The sequence below is a fragment of the Canis lupus genome, chromosome 22, assembly GCF_048164855.1.
Source record: "Canis lupus baileyi chromosome 22, mCanLup2.hap1, whole genome shotgun sequence".
NCBI lineage: Eukaryota > Metazoa > Chordata > Mammalia > Carnivora > Canidae > Canis > Canis lupus.
This window is the reverse complement of record NC_132859.1, coordinates 7,757,122-7,780,270: the sequence shown is the minus strand read 5'-3', so window position 1 is coordinate 7,780,270 and position 23,149 is coordinate 7,757,122. Positions and strand designations below refer to the sequence as shown.

General features: G+C 42.3%; 1 long non-coding RNA gene across 1 annotated transcript; it reads right to left on the bottom strand.

Annotated features, from left to right (window-relative positions):
• Positions 1–899: 899 nt before the first annotated feature.
• Positions 900–22,480, bottom strand: LOC140613848 (uncharacterized). The gene is made up of 3 exons (XR_012014738.1): positions 22,089–22,480; positions 21,874–21,926; positions 900–2,063 (listed from the first exon to the last, which is right to left on the bottom strand). It is a non-coding gene; the product is annotated as an uncharacterized lncRNA (long non-coding RNA).
• Between the last annotated feature and the right edge of the window lie 669 nt (positions 22,481–23,149).

Genomic DNA, 23,149 nt, shown 5'->3' with positions numbered 1-23,149 from the left:
ACAATTGGAAAAAAAAATAAATCTCACAAGTTTTCAACACACTTCCTGTGTACGGAGTTGCCCTGGTGGAGAAACACTGTCATAGCTGAAATATGCCCTGGGACCCACTGCTTCATCTCTATCTTCAGCAATATCATTTGCTTAGTCAGGCAATTATGGAGAAGAGTAGGGGGTCTTCTTGAGCAGGGATAGGCCAAAAACAATTTTTAATTTACAAATTTTAATTCATCTCCTCTCAATCCCTCTCTTTCAAGTTTAACTACTCAATGAGTTACGAGATAAGGGAAGCCTCTCGTGGAAAGTGACCACCTACCTACCCACCCCAGTCTATTGAAAATAAACTGGAGTGTGCATTTACCTTTCTGAAGAGTCCCTGCCAGGAGCCCTGCAGTAGGAGGTGGAGTGGGATGGGGTACGGATAGAAAGTGGCACAGTCAGATGATCAAACAGGCCAGGCTGATCACAGAATAATGAAGTGGTCCGGGAAAGGTGGGACGATGTGCACTTGCCCTGAGTCAAGGGGCAGCTGCTGCTTAGACTCAGTCCAATGTTTCCAGATCTTCTGATTTTACTTTCAAAAGAAACAGGAAATCCGAGGTTTTTTGTATGCAATTTTTCAATTCTTAAATGTTAGCTCATATATGTGTATATGGTTTGTATAGGTGGATAGATATTTACGTACATGCCCCATGCGCACATCATTCATACATATGGCCCCTTGGAGTTAGACCCATGACTAATAGAAACTACACATTAGGTACTAAAGAGGCCCATCCCTTAAATTAAATGAAAACTGGGAATTATGACCCCTGTTGCAGATTTGAAGGTAACAGGACTTAGAGGAGTTAAATGATTTGCCTAGAGTTATACTCATACACATACTCATACTCATACTCATACTCATACTCATACTCATACTCATACTCTAGGGCAATGAGTTTGGGATGGGATGGGATTTGAATCAGATGGGATTTGAATCAGGACTATTCTGTCCCTGGTATCAAATTGCCACCCAGTCTATGCAGAAACCAAAAGATGTTGTTCTCTTCATCTTTTTTAAAATTCTCATCCTGAATTCACTCTTTTCTTTTATGTTTTTATTCTAATTCCATCACCCAGGGCTCATCAGAAGTGCACTCCCTGACGCCCATCAGCTATTTCACTCATCCCTCCACCCACTCCCCTCTCTGGTAATTTGTTCTCTATAGTTAGGAGTCTGTTTCTTGGTTTGTCCTCTCTCTCTTTTTCTCTTTGCTCATTTGTCTTATTTCTTAAATTTCACATATGAGTGACATCATATGGTATTTGTCTTTCTCTGATTTATTTAACTTAGCATTACACTTTCTAGGTCCAACCATGTTGTTGCAGATGGCAAGATTTCATTCTTTTTTATGGCTGAGTAATATTCCATTGCATACATATGTCATGTCTTCCTTATTCATTCATCAATCTGTGGACACTTGGGCTGCTGCCGTATCTGGGCTATTGTAAATAATGCTGCTATAAACATTGGGGTGCATGTATCCCTTTGACTTAGTGGTTTTGTATCCTTTGGGTAAATACCCTGTACTGTGATTGTTGGATCATAGGGTAACTCTATCTTTAACTTCTTGAGGAACCTCCATACTGTTTTCCAGAGTGGCTGCACCAGTTCGCATTCCCACCAACAGTGCAAGAGGGTTCCCCTTTCTCCACATCCTTGCCACACCTATTGTGTCTTGTGTTGCTGATTTTAGCCATTCTCACAGGTGTGAGGTGATATCTCATTGTAGTTTTTTTTTTTTTTTTTTTTTTTTTTGTATTTCCCTGATGATGAATGATGTTAAGCATCTTTTCCGGTGTCCATTGGCCACGTGTCTGTCTCCTTCGGAAAAATGTCTATTCATGTCTTCTTCCTATTTTTTAGTTGGAATATTTGCTTTTTTGGGGTGTTGATTTGTATAAGTTCTTTATATATTTTAGATATTAATCATTTATCAGATCTATCATTTACAAATAAATTCTTCCATTCTGTAGGTTGCCTTGTAGTTTTGTTGATTGTATGCTCTCTTCATCTTTAATGACTGAAATGCAAAGCAAGGAACAAGAATCATTTCTGCTGAAAACAACACTTACACATTTATTTAAGCAAAATCAACATTTCTTAAGGTTTCTTGATCTATGTTCCTGTCAGCAGCACAGGGAGGTCTCTGGAGAAGGATGAGTACCTGAGTTTTGATGTTTGCAGTGAGCTGGGGGAGTCCGAGGCTGTGCTAGCCTGCCATCCATCAAAACAGGTATTGAGAATGACAGACGGAATCCCTGGGGGTTGCTTGTAAAAAATGTTAAAGCTTTAATTGAAAAGATCTTCAACAAAGGCCACAAGTAACTTCCTCATTGTGAATTCCTGTCTTGCCCCTAGATGCCCTGGGGCTTTGCCAAATGCTAGGGCCAGGTCATTCTGATATACTTGAGCCATAATCCACCGGCAGGGCCTTGGATGAAGCTAGAGTCCTGCACAGCCCCCAGGAGGAAGGGACACACTTGGAGCAATGCCATCTATCAAGGTCTAACCTCTCTTCTGTGAATGTCTGCAAATTAAAGCTGCCTTACGGAAAGTGAGGATGTTTAATATTTTAAATGGCCTGATTGGAATGCTCATGTAATAAAAAAGGGTGGGTTTGGCCACCTAAAAGGGGCATTTGTAACAGAGCAGCAGGCATTCCATCTGAAACTTTTCATGAGGGACACCTGGGTGGCTCAACGGTTGAGCACCTGCCTTTGGCTCAGGGCGTGATCCCAGCGTCAGGGATCAAGTTCTGCATCGGGCTCCTTGCAGGGAGCCTGCTTCTCTCTCTGCCTATGTGTCTGCCTCTCTCTCTGTGGCTCTCATGAATAAATAAAATCTTAGGAAAAAAAAAAACTTTTCATGAGCTTCCTGAAAATCCCTTATCAGTTTCCTTTTCTTTGCCCGTTTGTGTATTCATTCATATATTCATTGTCCTAACTCAGATCAGGGTGTGACTCTAGGCTTATTCAAATCAGCAAGCATTTATTTCTTCTGGAGCAGATTTACTTCTGGAAGGTGTCCCCTGGCTTCCTCAGACAACCAGAGGTAATCAAAGACCAAAGTGGTTAAGAATTCCTTAGTGAAATCTCTTACACAGAAGTGTTTTAAACAAACATCTTGCTTCTTTAAAAAGATGTTTATTATATTCATAATGCATGCTCATTAAAGACAACATAGGGAGAAAAAAAAAGATAAACAAACCAAAACCAAAGTCTTGGTGACCCGACTTAAAAAAAAAGAAAAGTGCACGTTATTCAGGGTAAGTTGCAGGAGAAGGCATCGGTATCAATGAAATGTTCTCTGAATTGAAGAAGTTAGGTGAAAGCTGGCCCCCAAATTTGCTACATTCTCATATTCTTACAGAGACCGGCACAAGAGGATCATTCAGTTGCCTAATCTCCCTATGGATAAAATTTCTTTTGTTGACAGAGAAGACTATTAAAACAGTTATTAAAAAAATAAATAAATAAATAAAACAGTTATTTTCTGTAGTTAGAAGAATAATAAATAGTTTAACAATTACCCATCAATATATGCTCTGAGTTTAAAATCCGAAGCAATTTAGGACTGTTCTTTCTCTGTATATTGCAAATCATGCACCCTTATATGGAGCCCTTAGTGTACTTTGGAAGGGAGGCTGGGAATACAAATGCAGGGATGAAATGCAGGGAAGCACAAATTGTGTAAATGAAATCTAGACTGTTTCTGGGAACATAATTTCATGAATAAAGATGATCTAGCATCTCTGAACTATGTATTTTAAGATTAATATTTCTCAATAGTACTTGTCAAAGTGAGTGGCAGTAGAATCCATAATAAGTACTTTATTGAATTATATTTAGTCTAAATATAAATGTAAAAAGGCACCATGAATCCTCATGTCAAATTATATCACCCGAAAGTTAATTAATCGTACCATGATTCTGAAAAAAAGAATTCTTTTTCACTTGGGAAATATTGGTTTGTGTTTCTAACAATTCAATCGTTTTTTTAATCGATAAACTTTATTTTTTTAGTGCAGTTTTAGGTGCACAGCAAAATCAAGCAGAAGGTACAGAGAGTTCCCATACACTCCCTGTCCCCACACATGCACAACCTCCCCCACCATCAACATCCCACACCACAGTGCTACATTTGTTACAAGCAGTGAACCTACACCGACACATCATTATCACCCAAAATCCACAGTTTCCATTAGGGTTCACTCTTGATGCTGTACATTCAATGGGTTTTGATTAATATTTAATGACATATTCCCATTTCTACCATTGTATCATACGGAGTAGTTTTACTGCCCTAAAAATACTCTGTGCTCCACCTCTTCATCCCTCCCTCCCCCACCACCGCTGGTAACCATTAGTTTTTCACCACCTCCACCGTTTTGTCTTTCCCAGAACGTCATATGGTTGGAATCCTATAGCATGGAGCCTTTTCAGATCAGCTTCTTTCACTTAGTAATGTGCATTTAAGATTCCTCCGTGTTGTTTCATGGCTTGATTGATAGTTCATTTCATTTTATGGGATACTATCCCATCGCCTGGATGTACCACAGCTTACTCATCCATACACCTACCAAAGGGCATTTTGGTTGCTTCTAAGTTTTGGCAATTAGGAATAAAGCCCCTCTGAACATCCACGCGCAGGTTTTTCTGTGACATATGTTTTCAGCTCCTTGCATGCTGGCTTAGAAATGGGAACTCCTCAAGGCATGATTTTCTCAAGTTCTAGAAAATCAAAGTACTATGGTCAAAAGTTGTGTTGGTTACGTTGCTCAGCCTCTTCATCTCAAATTGAAATCAGTACAGACAAAGGCACTTTGGGGGAACACTTTTTTCTTTTCTGAGCTTGTTTTTAGCATTCCCTGAATAATTATTTATCGAGCAAGACAGGAAAATACACATTTTCCTCTGGTTTCTGAAATCAAGACTCTACTTAGCCAATTTAACAGCTCATTTTTCCAGTAAAAAAAAAATGGAAAAGAATCAGCAAGTTGTATTGCTACATTTCCATATCATTTCCTTTCATGTCTATTTCAAATCCAGGTCCATCAATCCGGAATATGAAATCACACCAAAAAATTTTCATCAGTAATTCTCTGTCCCTACCCTCTGTAGGAGAAATAAATTCCCCCATCTTAGAAGATAAATATCCAACCTGCTGAGAATCAGGTGATAGGTTCTGTACCAATGGGTGATGAGTACATTGATGCTGTTGGTCTACATACTTATCTTCCACATTGTGATTATTTGTTTATTGCCTGTCTTTTCTTTGAGACAGCTCCCTACGCGCATCAATAAGGCTTATTTGATTCTTCTGCAGCACATAGTCGGTATTTCAATATGTATTTGTTGGATGTATCATTGGTTCATCAAATATAATAAATGTTAATCAACTTTGTCTAACAATGATTAAGCACTTATTATGCACAAAAGCTACATGCTGATTATTTGGGGTATACCAAGGTAAGTAAAATTCATTCCCTGCCTTCAAAAAGCTTACACTACTGGCAATCCTTGTAGTATGCTGTTCTTATGAAGCCCATATCCCTGCAACCTGACTCTCCATCTACTCTGATAGTTCCCCTAGAGGCTGATGGCTTCCCACATCTCTTCACCTAAAGGTGATCTTTGGCCTTGGAGCAGCTCAGCATCTTGGAGGCAGGATAGAAGTGTCAGAGAATTATCCCCAGAACAACTCACAACCAATGAGGGTGGCAGTCCTTTGCCCTTCAGTAGTATACTTCTGAGCACGTGCCACCTAGACCCTCAGATCTCTAATGGGATTGAGCCCCAGTTGCTCACAGTCATAACCTGTTCATTCAAACCACCCTTTATTCGCTTTTCTCCTTTCTTGGTCTTACTTCCTACTCACTCACAGGACTTCCTGGGATCTCTTTCCCAATAAATTTTTACATCCAGATCTGTCACTCAGGGTCTGATTTTAGAAGAAGCACGAGCACTAGAGTGATAAGTAACAGAGGCATAGGGTGTTGTAGGAATGCAGAGGAGGAGGGGATTAATTCTAGCTGAGAGAAGACTTGGCATCTTTTGAATAGGGTCTGGGTGGGGGCAGTGAGTGTCCCTGTAGGAAGAGATGCTTTAGGCAGAGAAAAGAAAGGCATGGAGATGCTGAAGCATAAAGAGTGCTCAAGGAACTGTAGGCAATTGAGTCTGGAAAGAATGTGGGTAGAGGAGCATCACGGATTTTCCTAGAAAGTACCTCAGAGCCCCTCACATCCCAGCAAGGAAGCAGGTCTTTCCTGTATCTTTCATCCAAAACCTCAGCTCCAGCTACTCACCCTTCTTATATTGGTACTCCGAAATGTCCAGACATTCTCCTTTTGGTAGAAATATCCAAGTATAGAAATAAACGTGACTACACATCATCTATAAAAGCAGCCATATGGTAACCACCGACCAACCTACCGCCTTTTTCAAGCATGAATCTTTCTTTCTGCGTGCCAGTTTTAATTTGTGTTTTTTGAATTCCCATGCATTAATATGTTGCTCTTTCTGAGAGCTTATAGTCTAAACACTGTGTTTGTGCCTCAGTCTAGATAGGGAACTTTTCTGCCTTCTGTTAGGGATTAATCTTGAACTTAAAATAAAAGAGGGGTGCCTGGGTGGCTCAGTCAGTTAAGTGTCTGCCTTTGGCTCAGGTCATGATCTCGGGGTCCTGGGATCAAGTTCCATATCAGGCTTCCTGCTCAACAGGAAGTCTGCTTCTCCCTCTCCTTCTATGGTCTCTCTCAAATAAATAAATAAATAAATAAATAAATGAATAAATAAAATATTAAAAAAAGAAAAAGAAATGGTGTGTCACGGAGTCAAAGAAAATGATCCAACTTAACTCTACTTTGGAATCCATACTATTAGTTCCTAAGCAAGTACAATGTGTATGTACAGTCCTGCTCATTCTCTCTCCCATTCCCTCTCCCCATGCCCTGGAAATGGTTTCCTTCTAATAAAAATGTTCTGACAAATCATTCTGTCTTCCAGTACTGACTCAATTATAGCCTCTCACCATGACCAACAACTGCGAAATTGGTTATAAACCCAGAATAAGAGGCGAAAACCAAAAAATAGAGGTGTGGCAGGAGGACAGGAGCAGAATAATTTGGTCATTTTCCCAGCAGAGGAAAGCCAGTTCAAGAAAGCCAAAATGAGTGCTTCTGGAAAAGGTATACAAGATTGGAAAATAACAGAGAAATTAAAGAAGTTATTAAAGCTCACAAGAGAATTTGGTGAGGGAACACTACTCATTTCAGCTCAGTAGGAGCCAGTTTGCATTATTATGTTTTGCTCTATACTTAGCTTTGAAGAAAGCACAAATTACAACGGTTAAATAGAGCTTTTGAAAATAGAAAATAGCAACATCGCAAGTACAGAACAGCACTGGGCTAGAACACCCTCCAGACCATCCCCAAACTAGGATAACTGTAGAGAGCTTCGGAAATTCCTCCTCCTTTCTCCCACCCCCAGGAATTTCAGTTCCGTCCTTTGAGAATCCCCATTACTATAATATTATTTGTGTAATAGATACAGCTTTGTTTTGTTTTTAAACTGGGAAGTTCAACCAAAGGCTGGGATAGAAAGAAAACTGCTGGGGTAATTTGACCCCATTGAATATTTGGAGAAGAGACTAAATTAAGGCATATCTGGATCCAGAAGGGAATGATGATAATCACATTTGTTGAACTCTTTGTGTGTCCAAGGTAGTGCTCTATAGACATATTCCATGTGTTAAGTAATTTATACTCACAACAACCTTATGAGATTGACACTGTTCCTCACCCATTTTAGAGATGAGGACACTGGGACACAGAAAGGCTAGGTAACTGCCCAAGGTCACATGACTGGCAGATGGCAGGACCAGGATTCGGACTGGTGGTCTGACCCCGAGCCTGTGTTCTTGATAACCACACTGCAATGCCTCAGGAGTCATGCTGTGGAGTAAATGTTTGTGTTCCCATATGCTGAAGTCCTAATGCCAGGGTTTGGAGGTAGGACTTTGGGGAGGTAATTAATTAGATTGGAGGAGGTCACGTGGGTGGAGCCCCATGATGGAATTACTACCCATATAAAAAGAGGCTAAGCCACTAGAGCTTTCTCTCCTTACCATGTGGGGATACAGTGAGAAGGCAGCCATCTGCAAGCCAGGAAGAGTGCCATCACCAGGAACTGAATCTGCTGGCACCTTGGTTTTGAACTTCCCAGCAGCCAGAACCACGAGAAGATGAATTTCTGTTGTTTAAACCAATCTTTGGCACTTGGTAACAGCAGCCCAAGAAGACTGGGACAGACCACTAAGTTATTACAACCAAGCTGTTATCTGTGGAATCAGGGATTTGTAGGCAGAAGAGCTTCCACTGAGACCCAGGGACTTATTTTAGGTGCTTCTTTATGAGGCTCTTGCTTGCTGCAGAACGAGGTTGAGTTACAGAGACCGTTTGGCTCAAAGGTCATCCAGGGCAGGTGCAAGACCTGGAATCAGTCTTCCGTAGGAAGCTAGGTAAACCAAAGGTTGGTACCTTGCGGGTTATCAGTGGCCACCACATTTCCGAGTGAAGCAGCAGTTATGAGCTAAATATGCAGGGATTTGGATCTGGATAGGGGTGTTGAATTAGAAGGAGGAACAAGGCAGTTCTTCCCCTTCTCATTTCCTGGGATATGGAACAACTCAAGATCTGTGTGTAAAATATGAAGAGATCACTAGTTGAGGGGCCTCAGTGTGTCCCTTTTAGCTTTTTATAGAGTCTAGTCCCAACTGGTTTGGCTCTAACTCAGTCCTTTTTATTGACTACATGTTTAATGGCATAAGTTCAGTCCCTCTCAGTTAAATGAGATCCACATTGTTATCAAATTTTTGCCACAAAGAATAGCGCTACAGAATATCCCTAGGCATATATGCTCTTATGTATAGGTAATTTTACTTGTATGGAGTAGATTCTGAAAAGTGGGATTTTAAAGAAAAAAAGAGTATTATTAATTTGAGAGATATGATCAGGTTTGCATTTTAAATAGGAACTAACAGGGGTGCTTGGGTGACTCAGTAGGTTAGGAGTCTGCCTTCAGCTCAGGTCATGATCTCAGGGTCCTGGGATCAAGCCCCACATTGGGCTCTGAGCTCAGTGGGGAATCTGATTGTTCTCCTCCCCCTCACTCTGCCTCTCCCCACTCCCTTCCCCCTGCATGCATGCATGCTTGTGCTCATGCTCTTTCTCTCCAATAAATAAATACATAAAATCTTTAAAATACATAAAAATAAATAAATAGGTGCTAACAAATTTACTTTCCACTGAAACTGTAGGGCATGTTAGTCCATCTTTCTTAAACATCCTTCCTAAGTTCAGAGTGTTCTTCCAAGGGAGAAGCCAAGTACTCACTTTCCCAGCACCCCTTGTGGTCTGAGTGCGGACGTGTCACTTAGGCCCTGCCAGTCAGATACCAAAAAGACTTCATGCTGATGAGACAAAGACAGAGGCCCTGTACAGAATCCACTCTGGTGAAGTGTCTGCAGCTCCTTCCAGCTTCTAAACATAGCGGTGGCAGTCATACTTCATTATGGAAACTCTGCAGCTCTAAAACAGGGATATCTCATCAACCCGTCAACCCATCAGTAGTAGGAATTGATCTGCTCTTAAATGCACACACTTCAGTCTATCCCATTGCCTCTACTTCCCCTGAAGCCACAGTGACCTCATCCTGGAGCAGCAGCAACAAACTCCCTTCTGGTCTCCCAGTCCCTAGAGTAATTAGAACCCATTTTCTATCCTGTAGCCTGAATGATCTTTCGAGAACTCAACTCTGATCATGTCACCCCTCTGCTTTCAAAATCTTTCATTTTCTCCACTTTGCCTTAGGCTAAAGTTTCTATTCCTTAGCCTGGTCCATAAAACCCTCCAAGAGCTGCCCCAGCTTCCCTCCCCAGGCATGCCTCTCTCCTACTGTGCTTATTTTTAGTAGGTAATGAATAAGAAATTTGATAAATTAATAAATATAGAGATAAGATAGGTGCTCATATCACTCATATACTCATGGAGTAACTAAGGTTTTGAGAGTCTACTTTCATAAAGCTATGAGACTAGTTAACAGTAGACCCTGGACCAAAACACAAGAATCTTCCAACTCTTGACATGTTTTCAACTATCCCTCATTGCCCTCTTCAAATGCAATTTGTCGCTCTTCTAGGCTCAATAAACACCACGATGATGTACAAACACTGTAAGGTAGGTTTTTCAACCTTGGCACTATTGACATTTTGGGGTAGGTAATTCTTTGTTGTGGAGCTGTTATGTGTATTCAAAGATGTTTAGCAGTAGTTCTGGCTTCTACTCACTAGATTTTAGTAGTATCTTCCTCTTTTTGGTTGTCTTCAGACTTTGTCAAATTTCCCTTGGGGGTGTGGTGGGGGAGGGGCCAAATTGCCTTCCAGGAAGAACCAGTGCTCTAAGGATACTACTAGGCATGCTTTGTTAAATCTCTACAGCTTTGGGTTGAGAGTATAAGCCTCCCCATATGTATACCCCAAGTGGAAAGATGGAAGGCAAGAGCAAATTTATGTCTAAATATTGACCTTGCACCTTTTAAGCCACAGGGTCTTAACCTCACTGAGCCTCAGTTTTCTTATCTACAAAACAGGGATGATAATGCTCAAAAACTGTAGGGTGGATTAGAGAGAATGTTCATAAAGAACTCAATAAATTAATTTAATGAAGCAACTGTTTTCTTTCGAACAATAACTAGTGGATGTAGAGCACCATGCTCTGCACCATGCAGAGCATACATAAAGAAAAATAGGACTAAGGAGAGGAGCTGGAAATTCAGGGTGAAATGGGACGAGTTTGATGAGAGAAGGATTTTGCATTCTGAGAGGCCAAAACAAACCCCATATTTCAGGAATGAAAACAAGTATGACATTTGAACTAATAAACTTATGGGTGTGCTGCCTCTTATTTATTATCTCCTTATTTGATGGTTTTATGGAGAAAAGAAAAAAGAAAAGCCATGCCTAAGGATCAGTTACTGTTTTTAAAAATGATTATATACCTAATTGGAGCAGAGGGTCGGGGGGTGAAGCACAAGTTTCAAGATCACTCAAAACTGGAATCTGGGGACACCTGGGTGGCTCGGCGGTTGGGGGTGGCTCAGAGGTCTGGGGGCTCAGGACATGATCCTGGGATGTGGGATCGAGTCCCGCATTGGGCTCCTTGCAGGGAGCCTGTTTCTCTCTCTTCCTGTGTCTCATGAATAAATAAAATCTTAAAAAAAAAACAAACCTGGAATCTGGTGAATTAGCAAGTGCTCAGACTCTCCCTTATGAATTTTAATGCAATTTTTATTTAATATTTCATATACTGTGTTTGTTTTCAAGATCCCTTCAATTTTTTTTTTTTAAGATCCCTTCAATTTTGAATAGTAAATCTAGAAAAAAATATTTTCCTTCTAACCATCTACCACTTTTGCTGACTCCCTACCTTGACGTAATAGAGCTGCTCCAGAAAGTGCTTTGGAGGAAATTCTACAGGGTGTCCTTGCCTGAGGGTTCAAAGGAGTAAACTATAGGGACAATGACATTCCTGTCCCGGTAGCTGGGTAGTGGAGGTCAACAGCACACTCTAGCTCCACAAAACATCTACTCTCTCCTCCCATCCCCTCTTCCTTCTCTCCCTCTGGGACTATAGAACTTTCTCTTCTCTGCTCCTAGGGAGATGCTCCAAAATACAATCTTTCACCACAGAGCTATCTCCTCCTGCTTAGGTCTAAGGATGTCTACCTCCTGAACCCAATACATGAAAATACAAGGAAATAATATCAACCAAAAGACAAGCCTGAAAATGCCCACTATTAATAATGGCTCAAACCTGGAAGCATCCGAAGCATCCATCACAATGGAATGGATGGATCGTGTAAATCCATACAGTGGAATGCTACACAGTAGAGAATGAACAAAGTGCAACTTTGTGAAAAACACAGACAAATCTGTTGTTAAATGAAGGAGGGAAGCACCAAAAAGTACATTTGGTTCCCTTCAATGAAGTCAAGAGGCGCAAAACCCGTGTCAGGTTTTGTAAGTTAGACCAGTGGAGTCATGATGGTGGTAATCCTGTGTCAGGGAGTTGTGACAAGGAGACTTTCTGAATGCTGTTTGTAAGAGTGTGTTCACTTTGTGCAAATTCATCAGCTTCTCATTTATGTCCTGTGCATTTTTTCCATATGTAGATTTCACTTCAGACATTCGCTAAATAAAACAAAAACAAAAATTTCCGACACTCTTCTTTCTTTGAAAGTCCTTTCTTTGACGGTAGTATTCTTTCATGAATATGAGCATCTCTCTCAGAATATAGCCTTGTAACAAAACTGCCCTAATAACACTTTTCAGAAACTAGAAGCAGCACTGAAAGTCTTGAGTTCTAGGTTCTGCTTAATTTTCCTATTGATTTCTGTGAACCAAGTGCAGACATCATGAGACCCTTGAGTGAGTGCACTTGAATTTCTCCCTTCTCCAAAGTAGGGAAGTTGAAGCCTAGAAAAATGAAGTGACTTGCGCAGGGCCACATGTTCTTTAGCAATAAAAAGGACATTTAAAAAAAAAGATCTCATAGGCACTTGGGTAGCTCAGTCAGTTAAGCATCTGCCTTCAGCTCAGGTCTTGATCCTGGGTTCCTGGGATAGAACCCCCTCATCGGGCTCCCTATTCAGCGGGGAGTCTGCTCCTCCCTCTCCCTCTGCCCCTTCACCCCCCACCCCTTGCTCATGCTTTCTTCCTCTCTCAAATAAAATCTTTTTAAAAAGTCTCAAGATGAAAATGACAATGGGAGTTCACAGCCCCTCAAATGCCCATGATTTCTCCTTCTATTTAAGAATAAAAATTTTGCTGGGAGGGAGAAGGAACTGGGTTGATTGTTATATAAATACAGAACTTTAATTAATTGACTCCATTTAGATAAGAGGTGATGCTCTCATCGTGACTCTTAAGTAAAATTCCCTTTTAATTGACACTTATTTCTCCTTGAGACTAAAACAGATGTAATAGGAGAAAATACACATTATGCTGCAATGACAAACAGCCCCCATGTCTTGATGGCTTAAAACAGCGAAGGTTTATAATTATGCCACATGCCCATCAAATGTCAGCAGGAGTTTTGTTCCACCTCCTTAGGGTTCTTTCTCTGGGACCCACTGAAGAAGTCACTCTCTGGGTCCTGGTTGGTCACCATGGCTATGGGGAAAGAGAATGTGGTAAAGCACACACCGGCTCTTAAACCTCTGCCTGGAAATGACGCAGCCACTTCCACATACATCTCTCCATCAGAGCAAGTCTCTTGAGCACTCCCGACCTCCCATGGGGCAAGGAGGAACAATCCTACCCTGAATCCAGAAGCAAGGAGAGCAGGAATATTTGGGAACAGCTCTAATGACTAGCTCAAAAAAAAAAAAAAAAAGTGAAACTGTCTGCCACGGGAGTCCCATATTTCCTCATGAGTAACACCATAATCACTGTGACCTACACTATTTAAAGATATGATGTAGTGAAGATGAACTCTGGAGAAAGGAAAACAGACATGAAAGGCAGCATTGGCAGGTGTAAATAAAACTCTATCAACTCCAATTGAAAGGATTTTTATGAAAGGCACGAAGTGGTTTCATCGGCCTTTCTGCAAATAGTTTAGTTGGCTGAATGATCAATATTCCTCTAAGTGCCCAGAAACCATTTTGACCAAAGGCAACTAAATAAATTAATTGCCCTCCAGGACTATAACATTGAACTCTTTAAATGAAGGCGGCTTCCATGGATGCAAACAAAATGTGTCCCTTGTGGTCATCGTAAGATTGAAACATTAATTAGGAGAGAATGCTTTTAAGTAGGAAGGGGGAAAAAAGTCCATTTTATTGGGACTACAATCTCTAATGCTAAGTTAAAAAGAAAAGAAGAAATAATTTCCCAGGTAATAATTGTTTTGCTTGATTTTCTCCCTTTCTTTCCTCTGTACGCAAACATAACCAAAAAAAAAAAATCATTAAGTGCTGATAAATTAAAGGGAGAATGTGTGGTGCGCCTGGGTGACTCAGTGGGTTAAGCTTCTGCCTTTGGCTCAGGTGGTGATCCCAGAGTTCTGGAATCCAGCCCTGCCTAAGGCTGCTCCCCTGCTCCCTGTTCAGTTGGGAATCTGTTTCTCCCTCTGCCTCTGCCCTCTGCTCGAGATCTTGTGCACTCTCTCTTTCTCTCTCTCTCAAATAAATAAAATCTTAAAAAACAACAACAATGGGAAAATGTGTCAGGCTTCACTCTTCAGCCCCAAGAAACCCACATTCTGTACTAGATTTCAAGGGATATTATCTTCGGTTGGTAGCAAATATTTTATTTAAAAAAAATCTAGTCAAGACATGCATTTGAATGGACACTGGTCATTTAAAAGGAAGGTTGGGTTAAAAGTAACAGTTTATGAAAAACACACAACACAACTTGGCTAGTTAGCAGGGGGCAAGGCAAGGGTTCTCTCTGGAATTAAGTATCCTGTTTATGTGCTATCGCACTTCAAATGATGCCAGACTCAGAGACTTGCTTTACAACTTGAAGTCATGTTATATAGATCCGTCCTTCTGGGGCCTGTGTAGTAGGAATATTGTTGATGCTCTACAGTCATTACAGTCATATAATCTGTTAGTTTCAATGTCCTAGTGTTTGTGTATATTGTATACAAGACCATATGTGGATTTATGGCTGCATCAAGGAATACAAATGATTTAGGTTGTGAATTACCACCCCCCCTCCCCCGGCTTTATAAATTCATCAAGAAAAAAATTCGGGTAAAAAAATTTTTTTCAGTGTGGAATGTCACAGTGGAATAAGTGAAATTCACGTATGATTCTGGAATGTTGACTAAAATTTCAATGTTAATGGGTTGTAATAAAGACATAAAGTGCAAGAACCATACCAGAGATGTGGTTTTCCTGGACTAGGGGTCCAGATAGGGAACAGTCAGGTGCAGATGATGGTTTCATGAGGCTAGGCAAAAATTGGGCCAGGGGATGACGAAAAGAGTGGTAGTGGTCAGGAGGGCGAGGAAAGGAAACAGTCTTGCCCTCTGGGTCAGGTGCAGTCTATATATATGAAAGCTCTCCAGAAAAGAAAAATAAAATTACCCTGATCCCACCTGGAGGACTTTTATCTTTCCCATCTAAGGCTTACTTGCTTGTTATGGTCTAAATAGAAGTTTAGTCCTTCTGTAACTGAATGTCAGCCTCTTCCTCCTTAGAGCACTCTAGCTGGAGACCAAGGTTTTGCCTCTGGTCTGACTTTGATCTCCAAGGAGGAATCTGTACTTGCACTTGTTATATTTGTGCCAGAACTTGGCACATATAAGTACTTGATAAACATTTGCTGAATACATGAATATTGAATAAAAAAACATGAGCAGAATGGGAAGTGGGACAAATGGTGGTGATACATTCTCTTCCAATTGATGACCCATCTTTACCAAATCATTCATTCCTGGCCTAGCATCAGGGCCATTCCAGGAACATCCTTAGCAAAGCAGGCACCCTTCAGCGTTGCAGAAACTTGATTCAGTCCCATGCCTGGGTGTCTTCCATGTTGTGTACCTTCATTGGCATTTCACCTTTAGCCGTAACATGCAAACTCAAAGCACCTTTGTTAACATTCATTTATGCTACAGGGTACTTGGATTAAAAATGTCAACTGTCACGACACAGAAGGAAGGCCAAAGGTACAAGTATAATTTCATGGGGAGGAAATGTTGGAAGTAGAAGATGAGCAACCTCCTAAATTACAGCGATCTTACTGTTGACTAGAAAAGAGTGAGGTCCTTACTATTTTAAATGCCATGAGCAACAGAAAAGCACTCATGTATAAATATATGACCTTTCTAGTGAATTTGACAATGAATACATGTTGAAACCGTAATAATTCTGGTCTCTCAGTGGCTATACTCACCTTCAAACACTTAGCTAAAATCTAGAACAGTTGGATATCTGAAGTTTGAAGCTGAATACCCTTAGGTTAATAGTTGATATCACCAAGAATATAATTACAAAATGGACACTGATTTTTAAAAGTAGTTCTTGAACATTTCCAAGTCCTAATGTACACTTTTTTTTTTCAAAGCATGCGGTTGAGACTCCACAATCTAACATTCACATCTTGCGCTTGTGACTATTCTAACAGAGTTATCGTGAGAACACTGCTTGGGAAAGAGTATTTTCACAATGTGTTGTGTTCACCCCCAATAAAGCCCTTGCCCCTTCTGCTTTCTGGCCAACAGTGCACAGCTTTATGTTCTTCTTGACTGGACTGACAGTGGACACAAACGTAAGACAAGACATTTCTGGAATGGAGACAGCCTGGCAACAGCGCCAAACCAGACTCTTGCTGCCCCTAAACTTCCAGTTTCAAAAGGATTCTCCAACGTTCTCAGAAGTTGTTCTCACCCTGGCAATACATTAGAAAAGCCTGTGAAGTTTTAAAAAATACATATTCCCAGACCCCACAAGAGACCATCTTTGGAGGGTGAGGCCCAGGCATCTGCTTTCTCAAAACTCCTATGTGATTCTAATTCAGTGCTATGGCCTGAATGTTGTGTCCCCTAAAATATGTTGAAATCCTAATGCCCAGTGTGATGGTATAAAGGAGTTGGGGCCTTCAGGAGATTAGGTCCCGAAGGCAGAGCCCTCATGAATGAGACTAATACCCTTATAAGGAACTCCCTCACCCCTTCTACCAAGTGAGGCTACGAGAGTAGCCTGTGACTAGAAGGGGCCCTCACTTGGTCATGCTTGTACCCTGATCTTGGACTTCCAGCCTCCAGAACTGTGAGAAATATATTTCTGTTGCTTATACGCTACCCAATCTGTGGTATTTTGTTACAACAGCCTGAACGGACTAAGCCATCCAGTTGGCTTGAGAACCCAGCAGACGATAACCACAGGAACTGAGCAGCTGATGTTGTCTCTTAGACTTAACCTTCTTTATTTAGAAGGCCCAAATATCTGTTGGCCAGGAAGTAATAGCTGAGTGGTATTTCTCAAACTACTCATTTTAGCACTTTCATAATTTTTGCCACATTCAGGTATCACGTTCTATCTTTTAATTAAATTTTTTCTAAATTAAATTACACTTAAACTGAAATATAAATAATAGAAAACAAAATTCTTATTACAACTGTGATTATGAAATCAGTACCCCTTGCCATCAATAGAAAGCAACTGAAAAAAAAAAAAAGCAAAAACAAACACCCCACACATTATTCAAATCAAGGGAGACACTGTTGCTGCCCAAAGGCATCCAGCCAGAGGTCTGCTCTCTTTTTGTTAACAAGGGAATGGAAAGAGTCTTGTTTTAACGAGTCAGCACATAGTTCCCACCCCCCACCCCAACAGGGCTAAGGCTCAAGGCTACTCTTGGCCATTGGAGTCTTCAGCAAAGGTCCTGTGAGTCAATCTGTGGTGATGAAACAGGAAGGGGAAATTTTCTGGAGGTTTGGGGGGGAAAAAAAAGATTTTCTCTTCTGGGAGCCTCTGGAAGAGAATGTATCTCTTCCTTTAGATGTTGACTGAGACCAATCCTGGGGACAAATTGCAAAGCCTGGAGCTGCCCCCACCCCTGGAAGGGCTGCTGCCAGCCCCAGAGTGAGTGAGGCCAACCAAGTAGAGGCTGCAGAGCCAGCAGAGCACACCAGCCAGAGCTCCTCCCTCTTCCCCCTCTAGGCTATTTCAGTCACCGAGAACATTTTGAGTTGGATTTTCTGTTGTTAGCAGCCCATCACATCCCAACACAGGGAGAAAAGCGAGTGTTCAAAAACACACTAGCACCCAACAGAGACTTTCTTCTTGATATAAGCAGGAGGATTGCAAGAGAACTGAAAGGGGAGTAATATCCTTATTGATTCAAGGTCATTTTATGCCATGTCTATCCATCAACTGAAATCACCCTAGTGGCACCCAAGCCCTCACCTGGGAAATATTTGTCTTAGGTTAGGAAAAGCTGATGGCTTAACAGAAGCAAAGCTGCGGTGGCTGTGATTGGCTTCTGTTTACTTCTTGATAACTTCTCTCAATAAGAAAATCCAAAGAGCACATTGTCAGCTGCACTTGAACTCCCACAGGAATCTGAAAATGTGGGCTGGGAATGGGGGAGAGAATAAGTTACCTAAATAGCGTCTGTGCCTCTGGCATTTGCTTAGAGCTCTCTGAGCATCTCCTAAGTCATTGGAACTCAAAGTGGAGCCCATGGACCAGCAGATTCCATGGCATCACCTAGGAGCTTGTTAAAAATGTCCAGTCCCAGGCCCCACCCAGGCCAACTGAATTAGAATATGCATTTTAACAAGATGCCCTTGATATGTGCACAGTAAATCTTGAGAAGCACAGTCCTGGGAGCCCAGACCAGCTTAGTGCTGCTTAGACCACAAACAGCTGATGTTTGCAGAGCCTGGACTCAGAGTGATTTGCTTCCACTTGTGGAATGCCAGCTCCACACTTAGCAGCCAAGACTGTCTGCTTTGTTTTCCTTCAGCTTCTCTGCAACTGATACGTCACCTGCACAAAAGAACCAGTTTCCCCAATTCCTTGGGTTTCACTTAATACTAGTATATCTCTGTCCATCGCTGGCGCTCTCATCTTAGAGCTGTAGAGGTCACAGATACTGCACCAATGAACACCTTTAAGGTTTTCTCCTTTGCTATTACATTTCCTATATCCTATATGTCAATTCATTCATCAGCTCAAACACAGATTAAACTCCTTCTTTGCATCATTTGTAAACCATATCTCCCCGGGTTTTTTTATCAAAGTTATTACGATGATTAGCAATTCCCTAAGGCCTATAATTAGCACATGTTGAGCTGTCCTGAGAAACACACAAACAAGAGCTCTCCTGCCCCTGTCAAGTTTTAGAAATTAACTTTTTGCTAATACATCAGACAAGAGTCACGAAAGTAACATACCAAGGGGCAGCTAAAGGTTTGGTGAAATGCAGACAAAAAAAAAAAAAAAAAGAAAAGAAAATCATAACCTGTTCCTGCTAGGTGGGTCCTCCGGACTTCATTTTGCACTTGCTCTTCAGGAATGATCTACATAGTACCTGAGTGACTTGGAATCTAACTTCCTGCATCTGTAAAATAGAGACAGTGGTGCTGAGGATTCCAGGTCAGGTGATGGGGGGGAAAGGCCCCGGCACATGCTCAGCAGGTAGTGCCGCTCCATATGGTGAGGGCTCCAGAGTGATAGAAGCAGGGACCTTATACCAGAGAACTTATACCCTTCCCATGCAAGGGAAGTCTACGTCTGGTCATCGGTAAGAAAGGGAGAATTGGAGGGAAGGGACTAGGTTTAGGTGCTGATGGCTCCTGGGACCCAAGGTTCTGGGGAGGAGTTAGGAGCAGATAGTGGGTAAGACCCTGGGGAGGGGCAGCCTGTGAACATAAAAGGGGGAAGATGGGGCAGGGGAGGCTCGGACTACAATGCAAATCTTATTATTTATTTATTTATTTATCTATCTATCTGAGTGGGAGCGAGCAAGCAGAGGGAGAGAGAGGGACAAGTAGACTCTGCAGTGAGCTCGGAGTCCAATGCGGGGCTGGATCTCACCACCCTGAGATTATGACCTGAGCAGAAATCAAGAGTCAGTTGCTTAACTGACTAAAGACACTTCTGTAATGCAAATCTAACGAAGTCTCTGTCAGCCCAAGCAGGGCTCTGGAGCAGAGACTGCCCCTTGGAGGCATCCCATGTTGGGTGGAAATAGCAAGGCCTGAGTATCCCACTGTGTGCTCAGTTACTGGCAAGGCCCTACCTCAGAAGTATGAGAAAGAGCCTGATGGGGCAGAGAGCTGGGGCCTAGTACCTAAAGCCATTCTTGCATCTAAATAGCAACTTTCTTTCTTTAAGGGAGATCCAACCTGCACAGCCCTGTGGCTGGACAGGATGGGATAATGGAAATCCTCCAGGTAAATGTAGAAGGATCCCAGAGCCCAAGATAGACCATTGCCTGGTTTCCTCGGAGAGGCCATCACTAGGACACAGCCCTTAAATATAGGAGTGGCAATATCTGGGGAGGTGTTGAAAGAGGTCCATCTCTTTGGACCTATGGGTAGCTTCACAGCATCCTGCACTCCCTGGCTGGTCCAAGGGAAAGAGCTGAGCAGTTCTGGGATGGGAGGCAGCAGTGTCAATAAGGAGGGAAGACCCAGAGAGACTTCCCTGTCGGACTAGGAGAAGGCAAGAGGGTGTGGACCAAGTCCCCAAGGCACCACAAGTAGGTGCAGCAGGAACAGAGTGACACGTGAGAGCTGGTGGGACCAGTTACAGCTCAGGGGAGGTCCACAAAGCCAGCAGATAACTGTGGCCCAGAGGTCTGCCTCCCTGGGGCCTTCACCGGGCTCAGTGGGGACCACAAGAGAAACAGGAATCCTAACTGATGGAGCAGCTACGAAGAACAAATGGGATCTTAAACTAGAGAGACTAACTTACTCTGAAATAGTGGGATTATGTTGTCTACTGAGGAGGAGAACCAAGGGCATGGGGGCTATTTAAGTTCAGTTCTAGAAAGTAAAGAAATTCACAATTTCCGCCTTTCTGAGTTATGCGGTCTACGGAAGTTCATCTCTGCTGCACACATATCCTTTAATCACTTCACTTTGGGGAATCTGAGTTCAAAAGAAAAACGATACCATGCAGAAATATGTCTTGTTTGCATATTATTTCTAATAGTAAAGTGACTTAAAGCAGGGAAGCGTTAGGTAAATTGCAGTACATTTACTTGAAGGCAGATTAGACTAATTACAATGACATTACCATCAACGTGCAATAGCATATAATCATTTTTCTGTTACATTGTCCAGTGGGACAAGCAGAAAGGAATATTCTACAGTGTTTTTCAAACCTTTTGACCACAGGCCACGGGAAAGAGTTCATTTTACATCTTGACCCAGGTCCCGCGTACATATTTTTATCATATTCACAAAGGTGGCAGGAAACGATGCTTGCCTACCCTGTGTTCCAGGCATTTCGGCATTTCATGGGCTCTTCCATTGTCTTTTTGGATGCTAGATTCACTATGTGGGTCTCCTCACCACTTACAACTCATGGCCCTGTCTGGATGGAGCATGGCCCCACTGATGAAAAATAACAAATGACAAAAACGTACGTCTAGGAGCCATGGTTGGGGAGATGGGCCAAAATCTCAACAAGCCAAGCTCCTGGGGATTCATGTATGTGTCCTGATTTGTTCCTAATAAACACAAATTACTTTTTATAGTGTAATTTATAGCACCATAGCAATGTCTAAGCTGTTCCCAAGGCTTCTCTCCCGCAGGCTAAATAATCCCAGTTTCTCGCTGCCTGGTGAATTCACTTTATACCTCCCAAAAAACTCCAACCCAGGAGACCAAAAGCAGGGGTGGCAGGCAGAGCGACAGGCAGTTGCTGAGCCAGAGCCGCACATGGAACAGCTCTGCACCTCATGACTCATGGCCTCCACGTGGCCACTGCTGAATTATGTGCATTTTAATGAGGAGACTGATGTCACAGTTATCATATCCTTGACTTCTCCTTTCCTTTCTTCCTCTCTCCAACACAATTTTATTGAGTGCCTGTTTTGTCCCAAATACTATTCTAAAAGCTGCATTTAAAAAGATCTTTTTTTGTATTTTCAAATTTTTCCTATGATTAGCATGTGGTTTTTGTCATAATCAGAGAAAAGCAAGTATTGTTATAAAAGGCTTGAAGATACAAGTCTTGCCTTCAAGATGCCCACAGCCTAGGGAGGAGCAGTCACATAAACAAATATGTCAATGTGAGACTTACCTGGGTCCCTTGCCTGCCTCCTGTCCCAGCCAGAAAGTGGTGCCCCCAAGCAGCTTTAAAAAAAAAAAAAAGATTTATTTATTTGAGAGAGAGAGAGTGCTTGAGGGGAGGGGTAGAGAGAGAGGGAGAAGCAGACTCCCCACTGAGCAGGGCTGGACCCCAGGACCCTGAGATCATGACCTGAGCCCAAATCAAGAGTCGGCTGCTTAACTCACCGAGCCACCCAGGCACCCCAACTCCCATCAGCTTTTAATTGATGGGGATCGCGGTGTTTGTCTCTCTCCTTTCCCAGAACACTACAGGATTGGTCTCTGCCCCTGGCTCTGAAGTCTCCATTTCCGTTTGCTGATTGAGGGAGAGAGATCAAGAACAGAGAGAAGGAGAAAGAGGAGAGAAAAAAGAGAGGGAAGAAGGGAGAGAATGGGAGGACAGAGAGTCTGCATGGTATCTCGTCCAGTGGTGGCCCACAGATGCTTGGATCTAAGGGGGATCATGTCCCTCCAGTGGCCATGAGCATGTGACCTAGGCCAGTGTTCAGGGGCATCCTGTGGTGCTCAGAATACTGTGTAACTCTACACCCTTCTGAGCTTCAATCACATTAGCCCAAGACTGGTTGGCCCGCTGGTTGATTTTCCCATGGTGTCACGGATGGCCTGGCCTGTGACCTCCACAGGAATGAGACAGCCGGCTCCGTATTTCTCTGGCATCACTGCTGCAGCCAGATCTTTCTGATTATTTTCAGGTTTTCTCGGTTAATGAGTAATGTTCTCGTGGTAGCTACTACTCAGGACATTAACTTCTGATTCTGGTATTTCCCCCAAAGAGTTGGCAGACAGGCAAGCTGGATAAATCACTAGAGAAAACAGCGCCGTACTCCTAGGTCTGTGCTTCAGAGGCCACTGCTCCTGGAGAAGAATCGATTTATCACCATCTTGTTGAAGGAAGCGTCTATTTGTTTTTCGATCTTGGGCAACCTGTCAAAATTTGATATAACGCTGGGGGCACCTAGAGTCAGTCAGGGGTGTTTTACCTCAGCAATTCCTTGACCTCTTGAACTCTTGTCTCCTGCTGTAATCAGAAAAATTTCCTCTCAGCATATTCTTTTATTAATCTTTTGGACACAGTTGTGGAGGACTCTAACATGCCAACTGCCCTGGACCTGTCTCCCTCAGCATGCGTCCGCCTCCCAGGGCCCCTGTCCTGCTGAAATGTGCTCTGCTGATATCAGAGGGGCTGCACCGGAGGTGTCGGAGAGGTCTGGGAGGCATGTTTCAGG